The 7368-nt window shown below is 38.7% G+C and overlaps 1 long non-coding RNA gene across 2 annotated transcripts; it reads right to left on the bottom strand.

Annotated features, from left to right (window-relative positions):
• Window positions 1-1345: 1345 nt before the first annotated feature.
• On the bottom strand, window positions 1346-1932 carry LOC125297441. 2 transcript variants are annotated; one of them, XR_007194027.1, is made up of 3 exons: window positions 1722-1932; window positions 1569-1633; window positions 1346-1371 (listed from the first exon to the last, which is right to left on the bottom strand). It is a non-coding gene; the product is annotated as an uncharacterized LOC125297441 (long non-coding RNA). The 2 variants fall into 2 exon arrangements; XR_007194026.1 differs by having other exon boundaries at window positions 1346-1374; window positions 1722-1930.
• Between the last annotated feature and the right edge of the window lie 5436 nt (window positions 1933-7368).

The following is a 7368-nucleotide window of genomic DNA, read 5'->3' as shown; positions in this document are numbered from 1 at the left end:
TAAAACCAACTGTTAGGGCCTACACAAGTGGTCGGCATCTCGGTCAATATTTGATATTAAAATTTCAATTTTGAAGCTATTTGTAACTATGTGTAGCCTATGCAGCCCGACTGTTGTAGACTTGCCTACCACTCTCTGCAGTGCCTTGCCTGCATTCTTGCCCACCACTCTAGTTGTAAACAAACGGTCACATGACATTATGACGTAGGTGCAAAACCTTAATATTGGGTATAGATTCAACCCAAACCACTGGGTTATATCAACAGAACTGCTAGTTAAAATAACCAGTTGTCGGGTTTTCTAAACCCAGTATTTGGGTTGCATTGAGAGAAAATGGGCAACAAATAGCCATGTGTGACCGACTGTACCTATAGGGTACATATAAGTGCACGACTACGCCACTTGGGGCCTTTCACACCAAGATATGTTGTAAACCCAAGTATATTCGATGAGACACACAGATAAGATGAGTAAAGACAGAGAAGTGATTCCAGTACAAAAATAAACAAGATTTATTAATATGGAATTCACTTAAAAGGCCATTTATGCGGTTAAGCACTAGAGCGCAGACCCACTATGGTGAACGGCAAAGGGAAGTGGTAATGGCTGCCACCAGGGATATTACTCTTTGGGACAGTAGTAGGGGAGAGATAGCTAGTCAGCTGATGGGGAGCGGTTACCTGTCCTGGGAGAAGTGTGATGCCGACACAACACTCGTGCTCTTGACTCTGGTGCCTATTCACACAGACACACATACACACACACGCATAGGCACAACTACTGCAACAATGTGATCACAGCAAATGGTGAGGTGCACGTTACCACTACAAAATACTGTGAGCAGTGCGAAGAGGAGGACTCAGATCCGGACCTGCCCGTGAGCAGCTTCACTATTACTCTGGAGAAGAGAGAAGGGGGAGGGGATGGTTAGCACTCAGTGACTGGGAAAACAGTAGAGCAAGCTGAATAGGAAGGATTTTACTGGTAGCAAACTACTGGGGCAGCCAGTACCACACATGCCCTAATGCCGTGAAGGAGAGAGGTAACAGGAAGCTAAAAGGTAACGGCCAAGTCAAATAATACCAAATGAAACCAACTAAACAGAAAGAAAACAAACAAAACGGGCTTAAAAGCTACTTTACATTAATTTTACAGTAGGCAAAACAGCAGTGGCAACTGGTTCTGGAGACACAAAACAGTCAGAATCAGTCATCCATAAACAATACACAATCAACAAATAACAGTTTTCCATTGACAGGATTTACACCTTCACACTAGGCATCATTCTACTTTACCTCAGTGCATCCTAAAAGCAAACACAACATGGCAAGGGGACCCTGGCGCCCGTCACCACAAGCTGGCATGAGAACACTGCTGTACACAAGCATATGTCAGATACAATGAGACAGGCATTTGCATCATAGACTGAGGACATGATTAGCTCACATGTGCTACATCATACTAAAGCGGCAACAATCACATATAGGTAGTAAATAGACATAGATAAGAGCAAAAAGGGTTTACAGACAAATATTTCTCTCCCTAACGAGAGATACAAATAAATGTACCTTTGTTGGCTAGGTTCCTTGGTAAACAGTGCAGGGCTTCGTTGAAACGTCTTTTCACCCGAGACCTACGTTACAATGTGGCTATTAAATATACGTACAACCTCACAAACATGATAGCCTGACGTTAAACCAACAATGATTAAAATAGTGTACCTTCAGTAGTAGATCTACCCACCAACTACTCGGAAGCGTCTAGCGACAGTAGGACACCTGTTGCCCACAGTTTAACATTAGATAAACAAATAAAATAACCCCCAAAATAACCGTGCCAGAGACTGGCGACCCCCACTATCCCTGGATGTGACTCAAAAAATAAAATAAAATGTGCGCACTGGCCATACGCACTAGGCTTATCCAAACACGGGCTTAACGACAAAAAAGAACAGAGCAGCCTGTTATGATTTTACATATAGAACTTTAGGCTACTATATGATAAAAGCAGAATACCTTAGTCAAAAAATAATACTTTAATACTTTAAAAAATAATACTTTAATACTTTACTTTAATTTCCATTTTAAAGCAAAACCAAAGCACTTTTCCTGTCGCACGCACGCTATTTGTTTATCCAGCACTGGCTTTGGAAATAATGTCTACAGACAAGGTAGGCCTAGAGTACGTTGCATGATTTTATGAAAGTATGATGTATTGCGACATCAGAAGCAAGTCAAATTTGTAGTTTCTTATGTGTCATTCCATCGAACTACAGATCCGCTACCCAATCTGGCAAACTTGCATAGTGCGGTTATAGCCGATAGAGGGTCGCGAAGACAATGCAGTGCCGTTCACCCTGTTATGAGTTGATAATTTTGGAAACAATATTTTAATGTACAAAAAACTCTTTGGTGTTGCTTTAACAGAAGAATATCTCAGTCAGGGTAATATCCACAAACTGTTGTGAACATATATTGTTGCTGCGCAAATTTACATTTTGGCAACTATGTTTCAGCGTTAATCTCATCTAATGAGATGGATGGAACACAGCAAGTCCATTCTTGGTTTAATTGTGGAGACGGCTACACGGAGATCATCGTCCACATTTAGACGCGATCTGTATTTGTTTTTAATATATGTCAGTGCAGAGAAAGTCTTTTCGCACAGGTATGTGAAGCCAAACGGCGTCAGTACGTCCATCGCGGCCTTGGATAGCTGTGGATATTCCCTCTCGACTGAAATCCAGAACTCAGCAAGCGTCTTGGAATTAAAATCTGTCTTTAAAGTGTTTATGGGATGTGTGCAATGGTGCCATGGTGTTATGTTTGTGCTATGTATGTTTATGGGATGTGTGCAATGGTGCCATGGTGTTTATGTTATGTTTGTGCTATGTATGTTTATGGGATGTGTGCAATGGTGCCATGGTGTTTATGTTATGTTTGTGCTATGTATGTTTATGGGATGTGTGCAATGGTGATTATGTTTGTGCTATGTATATTTATGGGATGTGTGCAATATAGGGGGGGGGGGGGTATTTATACTGTGTTGTCTGTCTTGTGAGTTTTGATTGTATTGTAGGCGTTGTGTCCAGCACATGAGTCCAAGACAAATGTCCCTTTGGGACAATAAAGTATATATCATCATCGTCACCATCATCATCATCACCATCATCTTCATCACCACCATCATCATCATCACCATCATCATCATCACCATCATCTTCATCACCATCATCATCATCACCATCATCATCATCATCATCATCATCATCACCACCATCATCATCACCATCATCATCATCACCACCACCATCACCATCATCACCATCATCATCATCACCATCATCATCATCACCACCACCATCATCATCGTCACCATCATCATCGTCACCATCATCATCGTCACCATCATCATCACCACCATCATCATCACCATCATCATCGTCACCATCATCATCGTCACCATCATCTTCACCACCACCACCACCATCATCATCGTCACCATCATCTTCACCACCACCACCACCATCATCATCGTCACCATCATCATCATCATCACCATCATCACCACCACCATCATCATCGTCACCATCATCATCATCACCATCATCATCGTCACCATCATCATCGTCACCATCATCTTCACCACCATCATCATCATCACCATCATCATCACCACCACCACCATCATCATCATCACATCAATGACAAATCCTTACGCTATTGTTCTAGATCAAGATAGTCAAACTGCTTAGTAATGTTGTTAATATGACTACTCTGTGAGCAATACATCAGCAGCCACTGAACTGAGAAAATAGAAAAGTGATACAATTGTTCTCTACACATCTGTCTATAGGCTACTGTTCATACTGCACATTCCATATTTATTTTGCTCTTATAATGCTACAGTTATAACATAGTATATCATAATATACTGCACACATCCTCACTGTGAACCTTACTCCAGGCTTGTGGATATGTGTAGTATATTATAATGAGAGTGAGTGGGTTGCTGGCACTCCTGTTTCTCAGACTGATAGTTTTTAATTATTATGGCCACCATGTGATCTATAGCTCTGTGAAATTTCTGCTCTAAATACCTGTTCAGGGACTACAGGTGAAAACAAGAGAATGTAATTCCAGGGAATTACGAGTGCATGAAAATGCAAAAATGGCTGCTGAATGAAATATTGTTGAATATGGTCTAAAATATAATCTAAGTAAAAAGATCAGATAGAGGAAAAACCTGGCGGGGAGTCATAATTGATGACAGCTGACAGTTGGAATGGCCGAACAGTTAAATAGTTGAGTAGTTTAAATAGTTAAATTATTTTATAGCGAATTATTGTATTGAGGACTTATTTTGAAGTTGAGGACAGAGGAAACAGTTGGCAGGAGTTGTAGTTGATGACGATTGACAGTTGGAATGGCTGAACAGTTAAATAGTTGGATAGTGAAAATGGTTAGGTTATTTAATAGGGAATTATTGTAGTGAGTACTTTTATTTTGAAACAGTTGTGGGCAGAGTAAACAATTGGCAGGAGTCATAGTTGATTACAACTGACAGTTTGAAAGGCTGAACAGTTAAATAGTTGGATAAAATGGTTAAATTATTTAAAATGGAATTATTGTAGTGAGGAGTTTTATTTTGAAACAGTTGTGGGCAGAGGAAACAGTTGACGGGAGTTGATGACTGTTGCTAGAGTAGTTATGGTGGTTGCTATGCCGGTTGCTAGGTTACTGATGTTGGTTGCTAGGTTTTAACTGTGAATGTGGTTGCTAGGCTGTTGCTAGGGTACTTGAAGTCGTTGCTAGGTTGTTTCTAGGGTGTCCGTGGTGGCTACTATCATAGATAAAGGAGTTACTACAGTGGTTTGCTAGTATAATCATCTTGGTTGCTATGGAAACTGACATAGATGCTTAATTTCAATGGTTGCTAAATTGGTTGCTAGTTAGGTGGTGGTTTAATATAGTAGGCTAGAGGCATAGTTGATGATAACTGACAGTTGGAATAGTTGAAAAGTTAAATCGTTGGATAGTTTAAATGGTTGAATTATTTAATAGGAAATTATTGTAGTGGAGACTTTTATTTTGAAACAGTTGTGGGCAGAGGAAACAGTTGAACAGGATCTGTAGTCTTAAGAGAGCCAGATTGAATGCTTAAAGCCTGAGACAGACAGTTGCTGGGGGATGCCGGAACCATATAGCTCTGGCCGGAACACTTGGCATAGGATTCTAAGTGCCCTATTGTGATGCCATAATTGCCAATGTTAGGTCTATGGGGAATTTTTTAATTAATAGTTCAAAAAGTATAAAAGTTACAAATATGAGAAATACATTCCACACCTGTCCTAAGTAAGACCTACGTAACACAGTTTGAATGAAGTTTCTACGTTAAACGGTTGAAGCCGCATTAAACGCGGAAAAAGCGTTAGACGAAGAATAATAATAAGAAGAAATCGGATAACAGTAGATTGCATTTTCATGCACTCTAATGAGCCATTGTGACCTGAACGTTCTAAGGGTGGCGCTTAGCGACAGGTCAATTGTGACCTGGCCCAAGACATATTCTCTTGCATTACAAGATCAATGTTTATTTGTGCATTGTCCCTGTTTTAAGTAAATACATTTACATTCCATTCCTTTGTCTCTGTGGAATGTTTTTTGTGACAAAATTAAATAAATGAATGAAATATGAAATCAATAAATGAAATATGAAATAAATAAGTTGAAATAAATAAATAAAAGATTAAATAAATAAATAAAAAGTAAAATAAATAAATACAATGTGAAATAAAAAAATAAAAAAATTACATGTAAGAGACATATATACATTGACATTTACATTTACATTCCATATGCACGGTCATGCAATGTGCCATTAAATAAAAAAAAATACGTCAGTCACCCATCAAGGCGGGACCTAACCACTGATTGCACGAATCCAGCTCTGAGTCAGACTGTACTGGCTTGCTACCTGTGAACCACACTGGACTAAGGACATGGCTCAGACTTGTATCATAACTCACGAAACATACAACAAGGATTTCATTCTAAATTCATACTTTTGGGAAGATATCAGGCGTGAAAGCGTTCTGTCATTTGATGGGTCTGTTTGCTGTGTCTGAGGGTTGATAGACATGCTATGTGCACATCTAGAGCTAGCGCTAACAGTTAGCACAAGCGTTAGCTAATTATCCACATCTACAGAAAGCGAACTTCTATCTATGGCAAACGACTTTGCTATTGCTTCTATTTATAGTAGGGTGCCCGGACGTCCCAGTTAACTTCACATGAGCTGAATTCACCTCATTTGTTATATGATACATAAACAATAAAGCTTGAGATGCACATGCCGTGAACTCTTATTATGCGAGTGTCAGTGCCAGCTTTTTACATTGCCCAATAGTGTCCACAACTTTGCAGAGACTTTTTAGCTCTCAATATGAGGGTATAACTCAGCAGCCTACAAGGATTTTTGACAGCACTAGATGCTATGTTTTTACGTCCCATAGAACATAGCAACATAGAACACACAATCTTTCTGAATGAAAATGCCTAGGTTATGGCTGTTAGCAGTAGCACTAGCTTTTAGCAGAGCCCGTCTAGACATTCTCTGCTTTTAGCTTCTATCAATGACTTTATTCTGATCAGCCAGTCATGCTCACAAAGTTAGATTTTTTTTTTTCAGGCAGCAACCAATCAGAGGCTAGGTCCCGCCTTGATGGGTGACTGAAGTATTTATTTGTTTCATGGCACATTGCAAGACCGTGCATATGGAATGTAAATGTCAATGTCAATGTATATATGGTTTTTACATTTAATCTTTTATTTATTTATGTATTTTTTATTTTATTTATTTAACTATTTATTTAATCATTTCATATTTAATTGAATTATTTCAACTTTTAATTATTTATTTCATATTTCATTTATTGATTTCATATTTCATTTATTTATTTAATTTTGGCACAAAAAACATTCCATACTGTGCCTGTAGTCTGCACAATGACAATACAGTTGAATATGTTTTAAGATAATGCAGATTCGTTTTTAGATTAAATGAATCCCAATCTTTCCAAAAAGTACAACACATGTAAGATTATGATGGATCACCAAAAGCTGAAAGCAAGGAGAAACCAAATCTTGAAGGGAATCACATTTATTCTGAGAAGCAAAAATATCCCATGGGGTCGATCTTGGGGCCACTATTATTCAACCTCTATATGCTCCCACTTGGACAAATCATTCAAAATAATTTGATTTCATATCATAGCTATGCAGATGACACACAAATTTACTTAGCTCTATCACCAAACAACTATGGTCCTCTTCAGCTGAACAAAGAAAAAACTGAAGTAATTATATT

This window comes from Alosa alosa, chromosome 7 (genome assembly GCF_017589495.1).
Source record: "Alosa alosa isolate M-15738 ecotype Scorff River chromosome 7, AALO_Geno_1.1, whole genome shotgun sequence".
Lineage (NCBI taxonomy): Eukaryota > Metazoa > Chordata > Actinopteri > Clupeiformes > Clupeidae > Alosa > Alosa alosa.
This window is presented reverse-complemented; position numbering and strand designations above follow the sequence as displayed.